A 20,197-nucleotide genomic window follows, 5' to 3' on the forward strand; every position below is an offset into this window, starting at 1 on the left:
CCCTCCCCTTCCCTTCACGCCCCCCAAACATCCGCAGTGAGTTTCACGGGGTTGCCTTTGCAAAAGCTAAGAGACCTTCACTTCTATTCCATACTCGGCAGCAACATTTAATAATAGGAAGTCCCTGCGAGTCGTGACATTTAAGAAATCAAATCTTTTTGGGAAAGGCGCTGCTTGAAACCGCACGGACAAATTGGCAGAATGCCACAGCAGTTGGACGCATGTGGAGGGCTAGAGATTTGTGGTGGCGTGGCTGATTGAGCCAGCGCAGCATGCATCCAGATCTGTCTTGCTTTCACGGCATATTTAAGGAATAGACTGATTGAAGGAATGCCAGGGAAGTACAGACATGAGTAAGAACTATTGATGACTAGAGACATTTTGGCATTTAAACCCTTGGCGTGTGTTTATCTCTGGTAGACTTTCCACTAGAAAGACATTATATACCGTAGGAGGTGAGATAAGGCCCACTGGGCCAATGAACGACGCTACACGAGGTTGAGTGGAAACGCAGCCCAAGGCTCCTCAAAATTCTTTTGGGGATGTTGGGAATCGGCAGCCGCCAGGACGAGGTGGCCGAGTGGTTAAGGCGATGGACTGCTAATCCATTGTGCTCTGCATGCATGGGTTCGAATCCCATCCTCGTCGATTCTTTCTGACGTTTCCCACTTGGAAACTTGCTTTGCTGAGCCTCTTTTGTCTGCCAGCGGATGCCCAGAGCACGGACATTCGCAATCACCATTCAAGAAGGGCCGTTGGCAAACTCTGCAATGACGTCTGGATGGATGGTGTGGCCGATGAAGGGGGGCACTAGGAAGTCACCTCTCTTTTCATTTGTCTGGCTTGATGCCATCCTATATCCTCTAAAGAAGGTGGTGGCAGAGTTCCTCCTTTTCCCGCCATTAGCCAATACACATTCTTTATCCCGCCATGGGTCTATCTTTGGGCTGTGGGAAAGGCAAGTTCGATGTCAAACGCCTCCTTATCATTTTGCGTGAAAAGCTGAAAATAGGGAAGGTAGGCACTGCTGAGATTCGAACTCAGGATCTCCTGTTTACTAGACAGGCGCTTTAACCAACTAAGCCACAGCGCCACATGAGGAAGCCGCCGGGTGCCCGGGTTACAATACGGGCGCTTTAACCAACCAAGCCACAGTGCCACGGAAAGAAAGCGCTGGATTTCCTGTTTACTAGACAGGCGCTTGAAACGACCAAGCCACAGCGCCCTGCGAATAAACCGCCGCCGGGAAGCCTGCCAAACGGCATCTCTAATGGATGACTCCAATTTCTGCGCGCCTGTATTATTTGACGCAGCCCTTACAGCGTTTGCCTTTTTATCCCATCCTCGCCAGGAGGACCCATGTGGACAATAGAAGTCCCCCCTCCCCTTCCCTTCACGCCCCCCAAACATGCGCAGTGAGTTTCACGGGGTTGCCTTTGCAAAAGCTAAGAGACCTTCACTTCTATTCCATACTCGGCAGCAACATTTAATAATAGGAAGTCCCTGCGAGTCGTGACATTTAAGAAATCAAATCTTTTTGGGAAAGGCGCTGCTTGAAACCGCACGGACAAATTGGCAGAATGCCACAGCAGTTGGACGCATGTGGAGGGCTAGAGATTTGTGGTGGCGTGGCTGATTGAGCCAGCGCAGCATGCATCCAGATCTGTCTTGCTTTCACGGCATATTTAAGGAATAGACTGATTGAAGGAATGCCAGGGAAGTACAGACATGAGTAAGAACTATTGATGACTAGAGACATTTTGGCATTTAAACCCTTGGCGTGGGTTTATCTCTGGTAGACTTTCCACTAGAAAGACATTATATACCGTAGGAGGTGAGATAAGGCCCACTGGGCCAATGAACGACGCTACACGAGGTTGAGTGGAAACGCAGCCCAAGGCTCCTCAAAATTCTTTTGGGGATGTTGGGAATCGGCCGCCGCCAGGACGAGGTGGCCGAGTGGTTAAGGCGATGGACTGCTAATCCATTGTGCTCTGCATGCATGGGTTCGAATCCCATCCTCGTCGATTCTTTCTGACGTTTCCCACTTGGAAACTTGCTTTGCTGAGCCTCTTTTGTCTGCCAGCGGATGCCCAGAGCACGGACATTCGCAATCACCATTCAAGAAGGGCCGTTGGCAAACTCTGCAATGACGTCTGGATGGATGGTGTGGCCGATGAAGGGGGGCACTAGGAAGTCACCTCTCTTTTCATTTGTCTGGCTTGATGCCATCCTATATCCTCTAAAGAAGGTGGTGGCAGAGTTCCTCCTTTTCCCGCCATTAGCCAATACACATTCTTTATCCCGCCATGGGTCTATCTTTGGGCTGTGGGAAAGGCAAGTTCGATGTCAAACGCCTCCTTATCATTTTGCGTGAAAAGCTGAAAATAGGGAAGGTAGGCACTGCTGAGATTCGAACTCAGGATCTCCTGTTTACTAGACAGGCGCTTTAACCAACTAAGCCACAGCGCCACATGAGGAAGCCGCCGGGTGCCCGGGTTACAATACGGGCGCTTTAACCAACCAAGCCACAGTGCCACGGAAAGAAAGCGCTGGATCTCCTGTTTACTAGACAGGCGCTTGAAACGACCAAGCCACAGCGCCCTGTGAATAAACCGCCGCCGGGAAGCCTGCCAAACAGCATCTCTAATGGATGACTCCAATTTCTGCGCGCCTGTATTATTTGACGCAGCCCTTACAGCGTTTGCCTTTTTATCCCATCCTCGCCAGGAGGACCCATGTGGACAATAGAAGTCCCCCCTCCCCTTCCCTTCACGCCCCCCAAACATCCGCAGTGAGTTTCACGGGGTTGCCTTTGCAAAAGCTAAGAGACCTTCACTTCTATTCCATACTCGGCAGCAACATTTAATAATAGGAAGTCCCTGCGAGTCGTGACATTTAAGAAATCAAATCTTTTTGGGAAAGGCGCTGCTTGAAACCGCACGGACAAATTGGCAGAATGCCACAGCAGTTGGACGCATGTGGAGTGCTAGAGATTTGTGGTGGCGTGGCTGATTGAGCCAGCGCAGCATGCATCGAGATCTGTCTTGCTTTCACGGCATATTTAAGGAATAGACTGATTGAAGGAATGCCAGGGAAGTACAGACATGAGTAAGAACTATTGATGACTAGAGACATTTTGGCATTTAAACCCTTGGCGTGGGTTTATCTCTGGTAGACTTTCCACTAGAAAGACATTATATACCGCAGGAGGTGAGATAAGGCCCACTGGGCCAATGAACGACGCTACACGAGGTTGAGTGGAAACGCAGCCCAAGGCTCCTCAAAATTCTTTTGGGGATGTTGGGAATCGGCTGCCGCCAGGACGAGGTGGCCGAGTGGTTAAGGCGATGGACTGCTAATCCATTGTGCTCTGCATGCATGGGTTCAAATCCCATCCTCGTCGATTCTTTCTGACGTTTCCCACTTGGAAACTTGCTTTGCTGAGCCTCTTTTGTCTGCCAGCGGATGCCCAGAGCACGGACATTCGCAATCACCATTCAAGAAGGGCCGTTGGCAAACTCTGCAATGACGTCTGGATGGATGGTGTGGCCGATGAAGGGGGGCACTAGGAAGTCACCTCTCTTTTCATTTGTCTGGCTTGATGCCATCCTATATCCTCTAAAGAAGGTGGTGGCAGAGTTCCTCCTTTTCCTGCCATTAGCCAATACACATTCTTTATCCCGCCATGGGTCTATCTTTGGGCTGTGGGAAAGGCAAGTTCGATGTCAAACGCCTCCTTATCATTTTGCGTAAAAAGCTGAAAATAGGGAAGGTAGGCACTGCTGAGATTCGAACTCAGGATCTGCCTGTTTACTAGACAGGCGCTTTAACCAACTAAGCCACAGCGCCACATGAGGAAGCTGCCGGGTGCCCGGGTTACAATATGGGCGCTTTAACCAACCAAGCCACAGTGCCACGGAAAGAAAGCGCTGGATCTCCTGTTTACTAGACAGGCGCTTGAAACCACCAAGCCACAGCGCCCTGCGAATAAACCGCCGCCGGGAAGCCTGCCAAACGGCATCTCTAATGGATGACTCAAATTTCTGCGCGCCTGTATTATTTGACGCAGCCCTTACAGCGTTTGCCTTTTTATCCCATCCTCGCCAGGAGGACCCATGTGGACAATAGAAGTCCCCCCTCCCCTTCCCTTCACGCCCCCCAAACATCCGCAGTGAGTTTCACGGGGTTGCCTTTGCAAAAGCTAAGAGACCTTCACTTCTATTCCATACTCGGCAGCAACATTTAATAATAGGAAGTCCCTGCGAGTCGTGACATTTAAGAAATCAAATCTTTTTGGGAAAGGCGCTGCTTGAAACCGCACGGACAAATTGGCAGAATGCCACAGCAGTTGGACGCATGTGGAGGGCTAGAGATTTGTGGTGGCGTGGCTGATTGAGCCAGCGCAGCATGCATCCAGATCTGTCTTGCTTTCACGGCATATTTAAGGAATAGACTGATTGAAGGAATGCCAGGGAAGTACAGACATGAGTAAGAACTATTGATGACTAGAGACATTTTGGCATTTAAACCCTTGGCGTGGGTTTATCTCTGGTAGACTTTCCACTAGAAAGACATTATATACCGTAGGAGGTGAGATAAGGCCCACTGGGCCAATGAACGACGCTACACGAGGTTGAGTGGAAACGCAGCCCAAGGCTCCTCAAAATTCTTTTGGGGATGTTGGGAATCGGCCGCCGCCAGGACGAGGTGGCCGAGTGGTTAAGGCGATGGACTGCTAATCCATTGTGCTCTGCATGCATGGGTTCGAATCCCATCCTCGTCGATTCTTTCTGACGTTTCCCACTTGGAAACTTGCTTTGCTGAGCCTCTTTTGTCTGCCAGCGGATGCCCAGAGCACGGACATTCGCAATCACCATTCAAGAAGGGCCGTTGGCAAACTCTGCAATGACGTCTGGATGGATGGTGTGGCCGATGAAGGGGGGCACTAGGAAGTCACCTCTCTTTTCATTTGTCTGGCTTGATGCCATCCTATATCCTCTAAAGAAGGTGGTGGCAGAGTTCCTCCTTTTCCCGCCATTAGCCAATACACATTCTTTATCCCGCCATGGGTCTATCTTTGGGCTGTGGGAAAGGCAAGTTCGATGTCAAACGCCTCCTTATCATTTTGCGTGAAAAGCTGAAAATAGGGAAGGTAGGCACTGCTGAGATTCGAACTCAGGATCTCCTGTTTACTAGACAGGCGCTTTAACCAACTAAGCCACAGCGCCACATGAGGAAGCCGCCGGGTGCCCGGGTTACAATACAGGCGCTTTAACCAACCAAGCCACAGTGCCACGGAAAGAAAGCGCTGGATCTCCTGTTTACTAGACAGGCGCTTGAAACGACCAAGCCACAGCGCCCTGTGAATAAACCGCCGCCGGGAAGCCTGCCAAACAGCATCTCTAATGGATGACTCCAATTTCTGCGCGCCTGTATTATTTGACGCAGCCCTTACAGCGTTTGCCTTTTTATCCCATCCTCGCCAGGAGGACCCATGTGGACAATAGAAGTCCCCCCTCCCCTTCCCTTCACGCCCCCCAAACATCCGCAGTGAGTTTCACGGGGTTGCCTTTGCAAAAGCTAAGAGACCTTCACTTCTATTCCATACTCGGCAGCAACATTTAATAATAGGAAGTCCCTGCGAGTCGTGACATTTAAGAAATCAAATCTTTTTGGGAAAGGCGCTGCTTGAAACCGCACGGACAAATTGGCAGAATGCCACAGCAGTTGGACGCATGTGGAGTGCTAGAGATTTGTGGTGGCGTGGCTGATTGAGCCAGCGCAGCATGCATCGAGATCTGTCTTGCTTTCACGGCATATTTAAGGAATAGACTGATTGAAGGAATGCCAGGGAAGTACAGACATGAGTAAGAACTATTGATGACTAGAGACATTTTGGCATTTAAACCCTTGGCGTGGGTTTATCTCTGGTAGACTTTCCACTAGAAAGACATTATATACCGCAGGAGGTGAGATAAGGCCCACTGGGCCAATGAACGACGCTACACGAGGTTGAGTGGAAACGCAGCCCAAGGCTCCTCAAAATTCTTTTGGGGATGTTGGGAATCGGCTGCCGCCAGGACGAGGTGGCCGAGTGGTTAAGCCGATGGACTGCTAATCCATTGTGCTCTGCATGCATGGGTTCAAATCCCATCCTCGTCGATTCTTTCTGACGTTTCCCACTTGGAAACTTGCTTTGCTGAGCCTCTTTTGTCTGCCAGCGGATGCCCAGAGCACGGACATTCGCAATCACCATTCAAGAAGGGCCGTTGGCAAACTCTGCAATGACGTCTGGATGGATGGTGTGGCCGATGAAGGGGGGCACTAGGAAGTCACCTCTCTTTTCATTTGTCTGGCTTGATGCCATCCTATATCCTCTAAAGAAGGTGGTGGCAGAGTTCCTCCTTTTCCCGCCATTAGCCAATACACATTCTTTATCCCGCCATGGGTCTATCTTTGGGCTGTGGGAAAGGCAAGTTCGATGTCAAACGCCTCCTTATCATTTTGCGTGAAAAGCTGAAAATAGGGAAGGTAGGCACTGCTGAGATTCGAACTCAGGATCTCCTGTTTACTAGACAGGCGCTTTAACCAACTAAGCCACAGCGCCACATGAGGGAGCCGCCGGGTGCCCGGGTTACAATACGGGCGCTTTAACCAACCAAGCCACAGTGCCACGGAAAGAAAGCGCTGGATCTCCTGTTTACTAGACAGGCGCTTGAAACGACCAAGCCACAGCGCCCTGCGAATAAACCGCCGACGGCGGATTCTTCGAAGGGATGACTCCAGATGTGGCTTGGTCGTTCAAGCGCCTGTATTATTTGACGCAGCCCTTACAGCGTTTGCCTTTTTATCCCATCCTCGCCAGGAGGACCCATGTGGACAATAGAAGTCCCCCCTCCCCTTCCCTTCACGCCCCCCAAACATCCGCAGTGAGTTTCACGGGGTTGCCTTTGCAAAAGCTAAGAGACCTTCACTTCTATTCCATACTCGGCAGCAACATTTAATAATAGGAAGTCCCTGCGAGTCGTGACATTTAAGAAATCAAATCTTTTTGGGAAAGGCGCTGCTTGAAACCGCACGGACAAATTGGCAGAATGCCACAGCAGTTGGACGCATGTGGAGGGCTAGAGATTTGTGGTGGCGTGGCTGATTGAGCCAGCGCAGCATGCATCCAGATCTGTCTTGCTTTCACGGCATATTTAAGGAATAGACTGATTGAAGGAATGCCAGGGAAGTACAGACATGAGTAAGAACTATTGATGACTAGAGACATTTTGGCATTTAAACCCTTGGCGTGTGTTTATCTCTGGTAGACTTTCCACTAGAAAGACATTATATACCGTAGGAGGTGAGATAAGGCCCAGTGGGCCAATGAACGACGCTACACGAGGTTGAGTGGAAATCCTCAAAATTCTTTTGGGGATGTTGGGAATCGGCCGCCGCCAGGACGAGGTGGCCGAGTGGTTAAGGCGATGGACTGCTAATCCATTGTGCTCTGCATGCATGGGTTCAAATCCCATCCTCGTCGATTCTTTCTGACGTTTCCCACTTGGAAACTTGCTTTGCTGAGCCTCTTTTGTCTGCCAGCGGATGCCCAGAGCACGGACATTCGCAATCACCATTCAAGAAGGGCCGTTGGCAAACTCTGCAATGACGTCTGGATGGATGGTGTGGCCGATGAAGGGGGGCACTAGGAAGTCACCTCTCTTTTCATTTGTCTGGCTTGATGCCATCCTATATCCTCTAAAGAAGGTGGTGGCAGAGTTCCTCCTTTTCCCGCCATTAGCCAATACACATTCTTTATCCCGCCATGGGTCTATCTTTGGGCTGTGGGAAAGGCAAGTTCGATGTCAAACGCCTCCTTATCATTTTGCGTGAAAAGCTGAAAATAAGGAAGGTAGGCACTGCTGAGATTCGAACTCAGTATCTCCTGTTTACTAGACAGGCGCTTTAACCAACTAAGCCACAGCGCCACAAGAGGAAGCCGCCGGGTGCCCGGGTTACAATACGGGCGCTTTAACCAACCAAGCCACAGTGCCACGGAAAGAAAGCGCTGGATCTCCTGTTTACTAGACAGGCGCTTGAAACGACCAAGCCACAGCGCCCTGCGAATAAACCGCCGCCGGGAAGCCTGCCAAACGGCATCTCTAATGGATGACTCCAATTTCTGCGCGCCTGTATTATTTGACGCAGCCCTTACAGCGTTTGCCTTTTTATCCCATCCTCGCCAGGAGGAGGACCATGTGACAATAGAAGTCCCCCCTCCCCTTCCCTTCAACGCCCCCAAACATCCGCAGTGAGTTTCACGGGTTGCCTTTGCAAAAGCTAAGAGACTCACTTCTAACTTAGAAGGCAGAACTATCTTAATATAGGAATTTGCGATAATAGAAGTACCCTGCGAGTCGTCGTGACATTTAAGAAATCAAATCTTTTTGGGAAAGGCGCTGCTTGAAACCGCACGGACAAATTGGCAGAATGCCACAGCAGTTGGACGCATGTGGAGGGCTAGAGATTTGTGGTGGCGTGGCTGATTGAGCCAGCGCAGCATGCATCCAGATCTGTCTTGCTTTCACGGCATATTTAAGGAATAGACTGATTGAAGGAATGCCAGGGAAGTACAGACATGAGTAAGAACTATTGATGACTAGAGACATTTTGGCATTTAAACCCTTGGCGTGTGTTTATCTCTGGTAGACTTTCCACTAGAAAGACATTATATACCGTAGGAGGTGAGATAAGGCCCACTGGGCCAATGAACGACGCTACACGAGGTTGAGTGGAAACGCAGCCCAAGGCTCCTCAAAATTCTTTTGGGGATGTTGGGAATCGGCCGCCGCCAGGACGAGGTGGCCGAGTGGTTAAGGCGATGGACTGCTAATCCATTGTGCTCTGCATGCATGGGTTCGAATCCCATCCTCGTCGATTCTTTCTGACGTTTCCCACTTGGAAATTGCTTAGCTGAGCGCGTTTGAATGCCAGGAGCTGACGGGACATTCGCAATCCCATCATGCAAGAAGGGCCGTTGGCAAACCAGACGTCTGCATGATGTCTGCTGATGGATGGTGTGGCGATGAAGGGGGGCACTAGGAAGTCACCTCTTCTTTCATTTGTCTGGCTTGATGCATCCTATATCCTCTAAAGAAGGTGGTGGCAGAGTTCCTCCTTTTCCCGCCATTAGCCAATACACATTCTTTATCCCGCCATGGGTCTATCTTTGGGCTGTGGGAAAGGCAAGTTCGATGTCAAACGCCTCCTTATCATTTTGCGTGAAAAGCTGAAAATAGGGAAGGTAGGCACTGCTGAGATTCGAACTCAGGATCTCCTGTTTACTAGACAGGCGCTTTAACCAACTAAGCCACAGCGCCACATGAGGAAGCCGCCGGGTGCCCGGGTTACAATACGGGCGCTTTAACCAACCAAGCCACAGTGCCACGGAAAGAAAGCGCTGGATCTCCTGTTTACTAGACAGGCGCTTGAAACGACCAAGCCACAGCGCCCTGTGAATAAACCGCCGCCGGGAAGCCTGCCAAACGGCATCTCTAATGGATGACTCCAATTTCTGCGCGCCTGTATTATTTGACGCAGCCCTTACAGCGTTTGCCTTTTTATCCCATCCTCGCCAGGAGGACCCATGTGGACAATAGAAGTCCCCCCTCCCCTTCCCTTCACGCCCCCCAAACATCCGCAGTGAGTTTCACGGGGTTGCCTTTGCAAAAGCTAAGAGACCTTCACTTCTATTCCATACTCGGCAGCAACATTTAATAATAGGAAGTCCCTGCGAGTCGTGACATTTAAGAAATCAAATCTTTTTGGGAAAGGCGCTGCTTGAAACCGCACGGACAAATTGGCAGAATGCCACAGCAGTTGGACGCATGTGGAGTGCTAGAGATTTGTGGTGGCGTGGCTGATTGAGCCAGCGCAGCATGCATCCAGATCTGTCTTGCTTTCACGGCATATTTAAGGAATAGACTGATTGAAGGAATGCCAGGGAAGTACAGACATGAGTAAGAACTATTGATGACTAGAGACATTTTGGCATTTAAACCCTTGGCGTGGGTTTATCTCTGGTAGACTTTCCACTAGAAAGACATTATATACCGTAGGAGGTGAGATAAGGCCCACTGGGCCAATGAACGACGCTACACGAGGTTGAGTGGAAACGCAGCCCAAGGCTCCTCAAAATTCTTTTGGGGATGTTGGGAATCGGCCGCCGCCAGGACGAGGTGGCCGAGTGGTTAAGGCGATGGACTGCTAATCCATTGTGCTCTGCATGCATGGGTTCGAATCCCATCCTCGTCGATTCTTTCTGACGTTTCCCACTTGGAAACTTGCTTTGCTGAGCCTCTTTTGTCTGCCAGCGGATGCCCAGAGCACGGACATTCGCAATCACCATTCAAGAAGGGCCGTTGGCAAACTCTGCAATGACGTCTGGATGGATGGTGTGGCCGATGAAGGGGGGCACTAGGAAGTCACCTCTCTTTTCATTTGTCTGGCTTGATGCCATCCTATATCCTCTAAAGAAGGTGGTGGCAGAGTTCCTCCTTTTCCCGCCATTAGCCAATACACATTCTTTATCCCGCCATGGGTCTATCTTTGGGCTGTGGGAAAGGCAAGTTCGATGTCAAACGCCTCCTTATCATTTTGCGTAAAAAGCTGAAAATAGGGAAGGTAGGCACTGCTGAGATTCGAACTCAGGATCTGCCTGTTTACTAGACAGGCGCTTTAACCAACTAAGCCACAGCGCCACATGAGGAAGCCGCCGGGTGCCCGGGTTACAATATGGGCGCTTTAACCAACCAAGCCACAGTGCCACGGAAAGAAAGCGCTGGATCTCCTGTTTACTAGACAGGCGCTTGAAACGACCAAGCCACAGCGCCCTGCGAATAAACCGCCGCCGGGAAGCCTGCCAAACGGCATCTCTAATGGATGACTCAAATTTCTGCGCGCCTGTATTATTTGACGCAGCCCTTACAGCGTTTGCCTTTTTATCCCATCCTCGCCAGGAGGACCCATGTGGACAATAGAAGTCCCCCCTCCCCTTCCCTTCACGCCCCCCAAACATCCGCAGTGAGTTTCACGGGGTTGCCTTTGCAAAAGCTAAGAGACCTTCACTTCTATTCCATACTCGGCAGCAACATTTAATAATAGGAAGTCCCTGCGAGTCGTGACATTTAAGAAATCAAATCTTTTTGGGAAAGGCGCTGCTTGAAACCGCACGGACAAATTGGCAGAATGCCACAGCAGTTGGACGCATGTGGAGGGCTAGAGATTTGTGGTGGCGTGGCTGATTGAGCCAGCGCAGCATGCATCCAGATCTGTCTTGCTTTCACGGCATATTTAAGGAATAGACTGATTGAAGGAATGCCAGGGAAGTACAGACATGAGTAAGAACTATTGATGACTAGAGACATTTTGGCATTTAAACCCTTGGCGTGTGTTTATCTCTGGTAGACTTTCCACTAGAAAGACATTATATACCGTAGGAGGTGAGATAAGGCCCACTGGGCCAATGAACGACGCTACACGAGGTTGAGTGGAAACGCAGCCCAAGGCTCCTCAAAATTCTTTTGGGGATGTTGGGAATCGGCCGCCGCCAGGACGAGGTGGCCGAGTGGTTAAGGCGATGGACTGCTAATCCATTGTGCTCTGCATGCATGGGTTCGAATCCCATCCTCGTCGATTCTTTCTGACGTTTCCCACTTGGAAACTTGCTTTGCTGAGCCTCTTTTGTCTGCCAGCGGATGCCCAGAGCACGGACATTCACAATCACCATTCAAGAAGGGCCGTTGGCAAACTCTGCAATGACGTCTGGATGGATGGTGTGGCCGATGAAGGGGGGCACTAGGAAGTCACCTCTCTTTTCATTTGTCTGGCTTGATGCCATCCTATATCCTCTAAAGAAGGTGGTGGCAGAGTTCCTCCTTTTCCCGCCATTAGCCAATACACATTCTTTATCCCGCCATGGGTCTATCTTTGGGCTGTGGGAAAGGCAAGTTCGATGTCAAACGCCTCCTTATCATTTTGCGTGAAAAGCTGAAAATAGGGAAGGTAGGCACTGCTGAGATTCGAACTCTGGATCTCCTGTTTACTAGACAGGCGCTTTAACAAACTAAGCCACAGCGCCACTTGAGGAAGCCGACGGGTGCCCGGGTTACAATACGGGCGCTTTAACCAACCAAGCCACAGTGCCACGGAAAGAAAGCGCTGGATCTCCTGTTTACTAGACAGGCGCTTGAAACGACCAAGCCACAGCGCCCTGCGAATAAACCGCCGCCGGGAAGCCTGCCAAACGGCATCTCTAATGGATGACTCCAATTTCTGCGCGCCTGTATTATTTGACGCAGCCCTTACAGCGTTTGCCTTTTTATCCCATCCTCGCCAGGAGGACCCATGTGGACAATAGAAGTCCCCCCTCCCCTTCCCTTCACGCCCCCCAAACATCCGCAGTGAGTTTCACGGGGTTGCCTTTGCAAAAGCTAAGAGACCTTCACTTCTATTCCATACTCGGCAGCAACATTTAATAATAGGAAGTCCCTGCGAGTCGTGACATTTAAGAAATCAAATCTTTTTGGGAAAGGCGCTGCTTGAAACCGCACGGACAAATTGGCAGAATGCCACAGCAGTTGGACGCATGTGGAGGGCTAGAGATTTGTGGTGGCGTGGCTGATTGAGCCAGCGCAGCATGCATCCAGATCTGTCTTGCTTTCACGGCATATTTAAGGAATAGACTGATTGAAGGAATGCCAGGGAAGTACAGACATGAGTAAGAACTATTGATGACTAGAGACATTTTGGCATTTAAACCCTTGGCGTGTGTTTATCTCTGGTAGACTTTCCACTAGAAAGACATTATATACCGTAGGAGGTGAGATAAGGCCCACTGGGCCAATGAACGACGCTACACGAGGTTGAGTGGAAACGCAGCCCAAGGCTCCTCAAAATTCTTTTGGGGATGTTGGGAATCGGCAGCCGCCAGGACGAGGTGGCCGAGTGGTTAAGGCGATGGACTGCTAATCCATTGTGCTCTGCATGCATGGGTTCGAATCCCATCCTCGTCGATTCTTTCTGACGTTTCCCACTTGGAAACTTGCTTTGCTGAGCCTCTTTTGTCTGCCAGCGGATGCCCAGAGCACGGACATTCGCAATCACCATTCAAGAAGGGCCGTTGGCAAACTCTGCAATGACGTCTGGATGGATGGTGTGGCCGATGAAGGGGGGCACTAGGAAGTCACCTCTCTTTTCATTTGTCTGGCTTGATGCCATCCTATATCCTCTAAAGAAGGTGGTGGCAGAGTTCCTCCTTTTCCCGCCATTAGCCAATACACATTCTTTATCCCGCCATGGGTCTATCTTTGGGCTGTGGGAAAGGCAAGTTCGATGTCAAACGCCTCCTTATCATTTTGCGTGAAAAGCTGAAAATAGGGAAGGTAGGCACTGCTGAGATTCGAACTCAGGATCTCCTGTTTACTAGACAGGCGCTTTAACCAACTAAGCCACAGCGCCACATGAGGAAGCCGCCGGGTGCCCGGGTTACAATACGGGCGCTTTAACCAACCAAGCCACAGTGCCACGGAAAGAAAGCGCTGGATTTCCTGTTTACTAGACAGGCGCTTGAAACGACCAAGCCACAGCGCCCTGCGAATAAACCGCCGCCGGGAAGCCTGCCAAACGGCATCTCTAATGGATGACTCCAATTTCTGCGCGCCTGTATTATTTGACGCAGCCCTTACAGCGTTTGCCTTTTTATCCCATCCTCGCCAGGAGGACCCATGTGGACAATAGAAGTCCCCCCTCCCCTTCCCTTCACGCCCCCCAAACATGCGCAGTGAGTTTCACGGGGTTGCCTTTGCAAAAGCTAAGAGACCTTCACTTCTATTCCATACTCGGCAGCAACATTTAATAATAGGAAGTCCCTGCGAGTCGTGACATTTAAGAAATCAAATCTTTTTGGGAAAGGCGCTGCTTGAAACCGCACGGACAAATTGGCAGAATGCCACAGCAGTTGGACGCATGTGGAGGGCTAGAGATTTGTGGTGGCGTGGCTGATTGAGCCAGCGCAGCATGCATCCAGATCTGTCTTGCTTTCACGGCATATTTAAGGAATAGACTGATTGAAGGAATGCCAGGGAAGTACAGACATGAGTAAGAACTATTGATGACTAGAGACATTTTGGCATTTAAACCCTTGGCGTGGGTTTATCTCTGGTAGACTTTCCACTAGAAAGACATTATATACCGTAGGAGGTGAGATAAGGCCCACTGGGCCAATGAACGACGCTACACGAGGTTGAGTGGAAACGCAGCCCAAGGCTCCTCAAAATTCTTTTGGGGATGTTGGGAATCGGCCGCCGCCAGGACGAGGTGGCCGAGTGGTTAAGGCGATGGACTGCTAATCCATTGTGCTCTGCATGCATGGGTTCGAATCCCATCCTCGTCGATTCTTTCTGACGTTTCCCACTTGGAAACTTGCTTTGCTGAGCCTCTTTTGTCTGCCAGCGGATGCCCAGAGCACGGACATTCGCAATCACCATTCAAGAAGGGCCGTTGGCAAACTCTGCAATGACGTCTGGATGGATGGTGTGGCCGATGAAGGGGGGCACTAGGAAGTCACCTCTCTTTTCATTTGTCTGGCTTGATGCCATCCTATATCCTCTAAAGAAGGTGGTGGCAGAGTTCCTCCTTTTCCCGCCATTAGCCAATACACATTCTTTATCCCGCCATGGGTCTATCTTTGGGCTGTGGGAAAGGCAAGTTCGATGTCAAACGCCTCCTTATCATTTTGCGTGAAAAGCTGAAAATAGGGAAGGTAGGCACTGCTGAGATTCGAACTCAGGATCTCCTGTTTACTAGACAGGCGCTTTAACCAACTAAGCCACAGCGCCACATGAGGAAGCCGCCGGGTGCCCGGGTTACAATACGGGCGCTTTAACCAACCAAGCCACAGTGCCACGGAAAGAAAGCGCTGGATCTCCTGTTTACTAGACAGGCGCTTGAAACGACCAAGCCACAGCGCCCTGTGAATAAACCGCCGCCGGGAAGCCTGCCAAACAGCATCTCTAATGGATGACTCCAATTTCTGCGCGCCTGTATTATTTGACGCAGCCCTTACAGCGTTTGCCTTTTTATCCCATCCTCGCCAGGAGGACCCATGTGGACAATAGAAGTCCCCCCTCCCCTTCCCTTCACGCCCCCCAAACATCCGCAGTGAGTTTCACGGGGTTGCCTTTGCAAAAGCTAAGAGACCTTCACTTCTATTCCATACTCGGCAGCAACATTTAATAATAGGAAGTCCCTGCGAGTCGTGACATTTAAGAAATCAAATCTTTTTGGGAAAGGCGCTGCTTGAAACCGCACGGACAAATTGGCAGAATGCCACAGCAGTTGGACGCATGTGGAGTGCTAGAGATTTGTGGTGGCGTGGCTGATTGAGCCAGCGCAGCATGCATCGAGATCTGTCTTGCTTTCACGGCATATTTAAGGAATAGACTGATTGAAGGAATGCCAGGGAAGTACAGACATGAGTAAGAACTATTGATGACTAGAGACATTTTGGCATTTAAACCCTTGGCGTGGGTTTATCTCTGGTAGACTTTCCACTAGAAAGACATTATATACCGCAGGAGGTGAGATAAGGCCCACTGGGCCAATGAACGACGCTACACGAGGTTGAGTGGAAACGCAGCCCAAGGCTCCTCAAAATTCTTTTGGGGATGTTGGGAATCGGCTGCCGCCAGGACGAGGTGGCCGAGTGGTTAAGGCGATGGACTGCTAATCCATTGTGCTCTGCATGCATGGGTTCAAATCCCATCCTCGTCGATTCTTTCTGACGTTTCCCACTTGGAAACTTGCTTTGCTGAGCCTCTTTTGTCTGCCAGCGGATGCCCAGAGCACGGACATTCGCAATCACCATTCAAGAAGGGCCGTTGGCAAACTCTGCAATGACGTCTGGATGGATGGTGTGGCCGATGAAGGGGGGCACTAGGAAGTCACCTCTCTTTTCATTTGTCTGGCTTGATGCCATCCTATATCCTCTAAAGAAGGTGGTGGCAGAGTTCCTCCTTTTCCTGCCATTAGCCAATACACATTCTTTATCCCGCCATGGGTCTATCTTTGGGCTGTGGGAAAGGCAAGTTCGATGTCAAACGCCTCCTTATCATTTTGCGTAAAAAGCTGAAAATAGGGAAGGTAGGCACTGCTGAGATTCGAACTCAGGATCTGCCTGTTTACTAGACAGGCGCTTTAACCAACTAAGCCACAGCGCCACATGAGGAAGCCGCCGGGTGCCCGGGTTACAATATGGGCGCTTTAACCAACCAAGCCACAGTGCCACGGAAAGAAAGCGCTGGATCTCCTGTTTACTAGACAGGCGCTTGAAACCACCAAGCCACAGCGCCCTGCGAATAAACCGCCGCCGGGAAGCCTGCCAAACGGCATCTCTAATGGATGACTCAAATTTCTGCGCGCCTGTATTATTTGACGCAGCCCTTACAGCGTTTGCCTTTTTATCCCATCCTCGCCAGGAGGACCCATGTGGACAATAGAAGTCCCCCCTCCCCTTCCCTTCACGCCCCCCAAACATCCGCAGTGAGTTTCACGGGGTTGCCTTTGCAAAAGCTAAGAGACCTTCACTTCTATTCCATACTCGGCAGCAACATTTAATAATAGGAAGTCCCTGCGAGTCGTGACATTTAAGAAATCAAATCTTTTTGGGAAAGGCGCTGCTTGAAACCGCACGGACAAATTGGCAGAATGCCACAGCAGTTGGACGCATGTGGAGGGCTAGAGATTTGTGGTGGCGTGGCTGATTGAGCCAGCGCAGCATGCATCCAGATCTGTCTTGCTTTCACGGCATATTTAAGGAATAGACTGATTGAAGGAATGCCAGGGAAGTACAGACATGAGTAAGAACTATTGATGACTAGAGACATTTTGGCATTTAAACCCTTGGCGTGGGTTTATCTCTGGTAGACTTTCCACTAGAAAGACATTATATACCGTAGGAGGTGAGATAAGGCCCAGTGGGCCAATGAACGACGCTACACGAGGTTGAGTGGAAACGCAGCCCAAGGCTCCTCAAAATTCTTTTGGGGATGTTGGGAATCGGCCGCCGCCAGGACGAGGTGGCCGAGTGGTTAAGGCGATGGACTGCTAATCCATTGTGCTCTGCATGCATGGGTTCGAATCCCATCCTCGTCGATTCTTTCTGACGTTTCCCACTTGGAAACTTGCTTTGCTGAGCCTCTTTTGTCTGCCAGCGGATGCCCAGAGCACGGACATTCGCAATCACCATTCAAGAAGGGCCGTTGGCAAACTCTGCAATGACGTCTGGATGGATGGTGTGGCCGATGAAGGGGGGCACTAGGAAGTCACCTCTCTTTTCATTTGTCTGGCTTGATGCCATCCTATATCCTCTAAAGAAGGTGGTGGCAGAGTTCCTCCTTTTCCCGCCATTAGCCAATACACATTCTTTATCCCGCCATGGGTCTATCTTTGGGCTGTGGGAAAGGCAAGTTCGATGTCAAACGCCTCCTTATCATTTTGCGTGAAAAGCTGAAAATAGGGAAGGTAGGCACTGCTGAGATTCGAACTCAGGATCTCCTGTTTACTAGACAGGCGCTTTAACCAACTAAGCCACAGCGCCACATGAGGAAGCCGCCGGGTGCCCGGGTTACAATACAGGCGCTTTAACCAACCAAGCCACAGTGCCACGGAAAGAAAGCGCTGGATCTCCTGTTTACTAGACAGGCGCTTGAAACGACCAAGCCACAGCGCCCTGTGAATAAACCGCCGCCGGGAAGCCTGCCAAACAGCATCTCTAATGGATGACTCCAATTTCTGCGCGCCTGTATTATTTGACGCAGCCCTTACAGCGTTTGCCTTTTTATCCCATCCTCGCCAGGAGGACCCATGTGGACAATAGAAGTCCCCCCTCCCCTTCCCTTCACGCCCCCCAAACATCCGCAGTGAGTTTCACGGGGTTGCCTTTGCAAAAGCTAAGAGACCTTCACTTCTATTCCATACTCGGCAGCAACATTTAATAATAGGAAGTCCCTGCGAGTCGTGACATTTAAGAAATCAAATCTTTTTGGGAAAGGCGCTGCTTGAAACCGCACGGACAAATTGGCAGAATGCCACAGCAGTTGGACGCATGTGGAGTGCTAGAGATTTGTGGTGGCGTGGCTGATTGAGCCAGCGCAGCATGCATCGAGATCTGTCTTGCTTTCACGGCATATTTAAGGAATAGACTGATTGAAGGAATGCCAGGGAAGTACAGACATGAGTAAGAACTATTGATGACTAGAGACATTTTGGCATTTAAACCCTTGGCGTGGGTTTATCTCTGGTAGACTTTCCACTAGAAAGACATTATATACCGCAGGAGGTGAGATAAGGCCCACTGGGCCAATGAACGACGCTACACGAGGTTGAGTGGAAACGCAGCCCAAGGCTCCTCAAAATTCTTTTGGGGATGTTGGGAATCGGCTGCCGCCAGGACGAGGTGGCCGAGTGGTTAAGCCGATGGACTGCTAATCCATTGTGCTCTGCATGCATGGGTTCAAATCCCATCCTCGTCGATTCTTTCTGACGTTTCCCACTTGGAAACTTGCTTTGCTGAGCCTCTTTTGTCTGCCAGCGGATGCCCAGAGCACGGACATTCGCAATCACCATTCAAGAAGGGCCGTTGGCAAACTCTGCAATGACGTCTGGATGGATGGTGTGGCCGATGAAGGGGGGCACTAGGAAGTCACCTCTCTTTTCATTTGTCTGGCTTGATGCCATCCTATATCCTCTAAAGAAGGTGGTGGCAGAGTTCCTCCTTTTCCCGCCATTAGCCAATACACATTCTTTATCCCGCCATGGGTCTATCTTTGGGCTGTGGGAAAGGCAAGTTCGATGTCAAACGCCTCCTTATCATTTTGCGTGAAAAGCTGAAAATAGGGAAGGTAGGCACTGCTGAGATTCGAACTCAGGATCTCCTGTTTACTAGACAGGCGCTTTAACCAACTAAGCCACAGCGCCACATGAGGGAGCCGCCGGGTGCCCGGGTTACAATACGGGCGCTTTAACCAACCAAGCCACAGTGCCACGGAAAGAAAGCGCTGGATCTCCTGTTTACTAGACAGGCGCTTGAAACGACCAAGCCACAGCGCCCTGCGAATAAACCGCCGCCGGGAAGCCTGCCAAACGGCATCTCTAATGGATGACTCCAATTTCTGCGCGCCTGTATTATTTGACGCAGCCCTTACAGCGTTTGCCTTTTTATCCCATCCTCGCCAGGAGGACCCATGTGGACAATAGAAGTCCCCCCTCCCCTTCCCTTCACGCCCCCCAAACATCCGCAGTGAGTTTCACGGGGTTGCCTTTGCAAAAGCTAAGAGACCTTCACTTCTATTCCATACTCGGCAGCAACATTTAATAATAGGAAGTCCCTGCGAGTCGTGACATTTAAGAAATCAAATCTTTTTGGGAAAGGCGCTGCTTGAAACCGCACGGACAAATTGGCAGAATGCCACAGCAGTTGGACGCATGTGGAGGGCTAGAGATTTGTGGTGGCGTGGCTGATTGAGCCAGCGCAGCATGCATCCAGATCTGTCTTGCTTTCACGGCATATTTAAGGAATAGACTGATTGAAGGAATGCCAGGGAAGTACAGACATGAGTAAGAACTATTGATGACTAGAGACATTTTGGCATTTAAACCCTTGGCGTGTGTTTATCTCTGGTAGACTTTCCACTAGAAAGACATTATATACCGTAGGAGGTGAGATAAGGCCCAGTGGGCCAATGAACGACGCTACACGAGGTTGAGTGGAAACGCAGCCCAAGGCTCCTCAAAATTCTTTTGGGGATGTTGGGAATCGGCCGCCGCCAGGACGAGGTGGCCGAGTGGTTAAGGCGATGGACTGCTAATCCATTGTGCTCTGCATGCATGGGTTCAAATCCCATCCTCGTCGATTCTTTCTGACGTTTCCCACTTGGAAACTTGCTTTGCTGAGCCTCTTTTGTCTGCCAGCGGATGCCCAGAGCACGGACATTCGCAATCACCATTCAAGAAGGGCCGTTGGCAAACTCTGCAATGACGTCTGGATGGATGGTGTGGCCGATGAAGGGGGGCACTAGGAAGTCACCTCTCTTTTCATTTGTCTGGCTTGATGCCATCCTATATCCTCTAAAGAAGGTGGTGGCAGAGTTCC

General features: G+C 50.4%; 23 non-coding genes across 23 annotated transcripts; 13 read left to right on the plus strand and 10 right to left on the minus strand.

The window, feature by feature from the left end:
• Nucleotides 1–566: 566 nt before the first annotated feature.
• Nucleotides 567–648, plus strand: TRNAS-GCU (transfer RNA serine (anticodon GCU)). The gene has a single exon. It is a non-coding gene; the product is annotated as a tRNA-Ser (tRNA).
• Nucleotides 649–1,019: 371 nt separating this feature from the next.
• TRNAT-AGU (transfer RNA threonine (anticodon AGU)) lies at nt 1,020–1,093 on the minus strand. The gene has a single exon. It is a non-coding gene; the product is annotated as a tRNA-Thr (tRNA).
• An 852-nt stretch (nt 1,094–1,945) lies between these two features.
• On the plus strand, nt 1,946–2,027 carry TRNAS-GCU (transfer RNA serine (anticodon GCU)). Its single transcript has one exon. It is a non-coding gene; the product is annotated as a tRNA-Ser (tRNA).
• A 371-nt stretch (nt 2,028–2,398) lies between these two features.
• TRNAT-AGU (transfer RNA threonine (anticodon AGU)) lies at nt 2,399–2,472 on the minus strand. The gene has a single exon. It is a non-coding gene; the product is annotated as a tRNA-Thr (tRNA).
• An 852-nt stretch (nt 2,473–3,324) lies between these two features.
• Nucleotides 3,325–3,406, plus strand: TRNAS-GCU (transfer RNA serine (anticodon GCU)). The gene has a single exon. It is a non-coding gene; the product is annotated as a tRNA-Ser (tRNA).
• A 1,298-nt stretch (nt 3,407–4,704) lies between these two features.
• On the plus strand, nt 4,705–4,786 carry TRNAS-GCU (transfer RNA serine (anticodon GCU)). The gene has a single exon. It is a non-coding gene; the product is annotated as a tRNA-Ser (tRNA).
• A 371-nt stretch (nt 4,787–5,157) lies between these two features.
• On the minus strand, nt 5,158–5,231 carry TRNAT-AGU (transfer RNA threonine (anticodon AGU)). Its single transcript has one exon. It is a non-coding gene; the product is annotated as a tRNA-Thr (tRNA).
• A 1,305-nt stretch (nt 5,232–6,536) lies between these two features.
• On the minus strand, nt 6,537–6,610 carry TRNAT-AGU (transfer RNA threonine (anticodon AGU)). Its single transcript has one exon. It is a non-coding gene; the product is annotated as a tRNA-Thr (tRNA).
• Nucleotides 6,611–7,449: 839 nt separating this feature from the next.
• Nucleotides 7,450–7,531, plus strand: TRNAS-GCU (transfer RNA serine (anticodon GCU)). The gene has a single exon. It is a non-coding gene; the product is annotated as a tRNA-Ser (tRNA).
• A 371-nt stretch (nt 7,532–7,902) lies between these two features.
• Nucleotides 7,903–7,976, minus strand: TRNAT-AGU (transfer RNA threonine (anticodon AGU)). Its single transcript has one exon. It is a non-coding gene; the product is annotated as a tRNA-Thr (tRNA).
• An 867-nt stretch (nt 7,977–8,843) lies between these two features.
• On the plus strand, nt 8,844–8,925 carry TRNAS-GCU (transfer RNA serine (anticodon GCU)). Its single transcript has one exon. It is a non-coding gene; the product is annotated as a tRNA-Ser (tRNA).
• Nucleotides 8,926–9,294: 369 nt separating this feature from the next.
• On the minus strand, nt 9,295–9,368 carry TRNAT-AGU (transfer RNA threonine (anticodon AGU)). Its single transcript has one exon. It is a non-coding gene; the product is annotated as a tRNA-Thr (tRNA).
• Nucleotides 9,369–10,220: 852 nt separating this feature from the next.
• Nucleotides 10,221–10,302, plus strand: TRNAS-GCU (transfer RNA serine (anticodon GCU)). The gene has a single exon. It is a non-coding gene; the product is annotated as a tRNA-Ser (tRNA).
• A 1,298-nt stretch (nt 10,303–11,600) lies between these two features.
• TRNAS-GCU (transfer RNA serine (anticodon GCU)) lies at nt 11,601–11,682 on the plus strand. The gene has a single exon. It is a non-coding gene; the product is annotated as a tRNA-Ser (tRNA).
• Nucleotides 11,683–12,979: 1,297 nt separating this feature from the next.
• TRNAS-GCU (transfer RNA serine (anticodon GCU)) lies at nt 12,980–13,061 on the plus strand. The gene has a single exon. It is a non-coding gene; the product is annotated as a tRNA-Ser (tRNA).
• A 371-nt stretch (nt 13,062–13,432) lies between these two features.
• Nucleotides 13,433–13,506, minus strand: TRNAT-AGU (transfer RNA threonine (anticodon AGU)). Its single transcript has one exon. It is a non-coding gene; the product is annotated as a tRNA-Thr (tRNA).
• An 852-nt stretch (nt 13,507–14,358) lies between these two features.
• TRNAS-GCU (transfer RNA serine (anticodon GCU)) lies at nt 14,359–14,440 on the plus strand. The gene has a single exon. It is a non-coding gene; the product is annotated as a tRNA-Ser (tRNA).
• Nucleotides 14,441–14,811: 371 nt separating this feature from the next.
• TRNAT-AGU (transfer RNA threonine (anticodon AGU)) lies at nt 14,812–14,885 on the minus strand. Its single transcript has one exon. It is a non-coding gene; the product is annotated as a tRNA-Thr (tRNA).
• Nucleotides 14,886–15,737: 852 nt separating this feature from the next.
• Nucleotides 15,738–15,819, plus strand: TRNAS-GCU (transfer RNA serine (anticodon GCU)). The gene has a single exon. It is a non-coding gene; the product is annotated as a tRNA-Ser (tRNA).
• A 1,298-nt stretch (nt 15,820–17,117) lies between these two features.
• TRNAS-GCU (transfer RNA serine (anticodon GCU)) lies at nt 17,118–17,199 on the plus strand. The gene has a single exon. It is a non-coding gene; the product is annotated as a tRNA-Ser (tRNA).
• A 371-nt stretch (nt 17,200–17,570) lies between these two features.
• On the minus strand, nt 17,571–17,644 carry TRNAT-AGU (transfer RNA threonine (anticodon AGU)). Its single transcript has one exon. It is a non-coding gene; the product is annotated as a tRNA-Thr (tRNA).
• A 1,305-nt stretch (nt 17,645–18,949) lies between these two features.
• TRNAT-AGU (transfer RNA threonine (anticodon AGU)) lies at nt 18,950–19,023 on the minus strand. The gene has a single exon. It is a non-coding gene; the product is annotated as a tRNA-Thr (tRNA).
• An 852-nt stretch (nt 19,024–19,875) lies between these two features.
• TRNAS-GCU (transfer RNA serine (anticodon GCU)) lies at nt 19,876–19,957 on the plus strand. The gene has a single exon. It is a non-coding gene; the product is annotated as a tRNA-Ser (tRNA).
• Nucleotides 19,958–20,197: the final 240 nt, after the last annotated feature.

Source organism: Leptodactylus fuscus, chromosome 7, assembly GCF_031893055.1.
Source record: "Leptodactylus fuscus isolate aLepFus1 chromosome 7, aLepFus1.hap2, whole genome shotgun sequence".
Taxonomy (NCBI): domain Eukaryota; kingdom Metazoa; phylum Chordata; class Amphibia; order Anura; family Leptodactylidae; genus Leptodactylus; species Leptodactylus fuscus.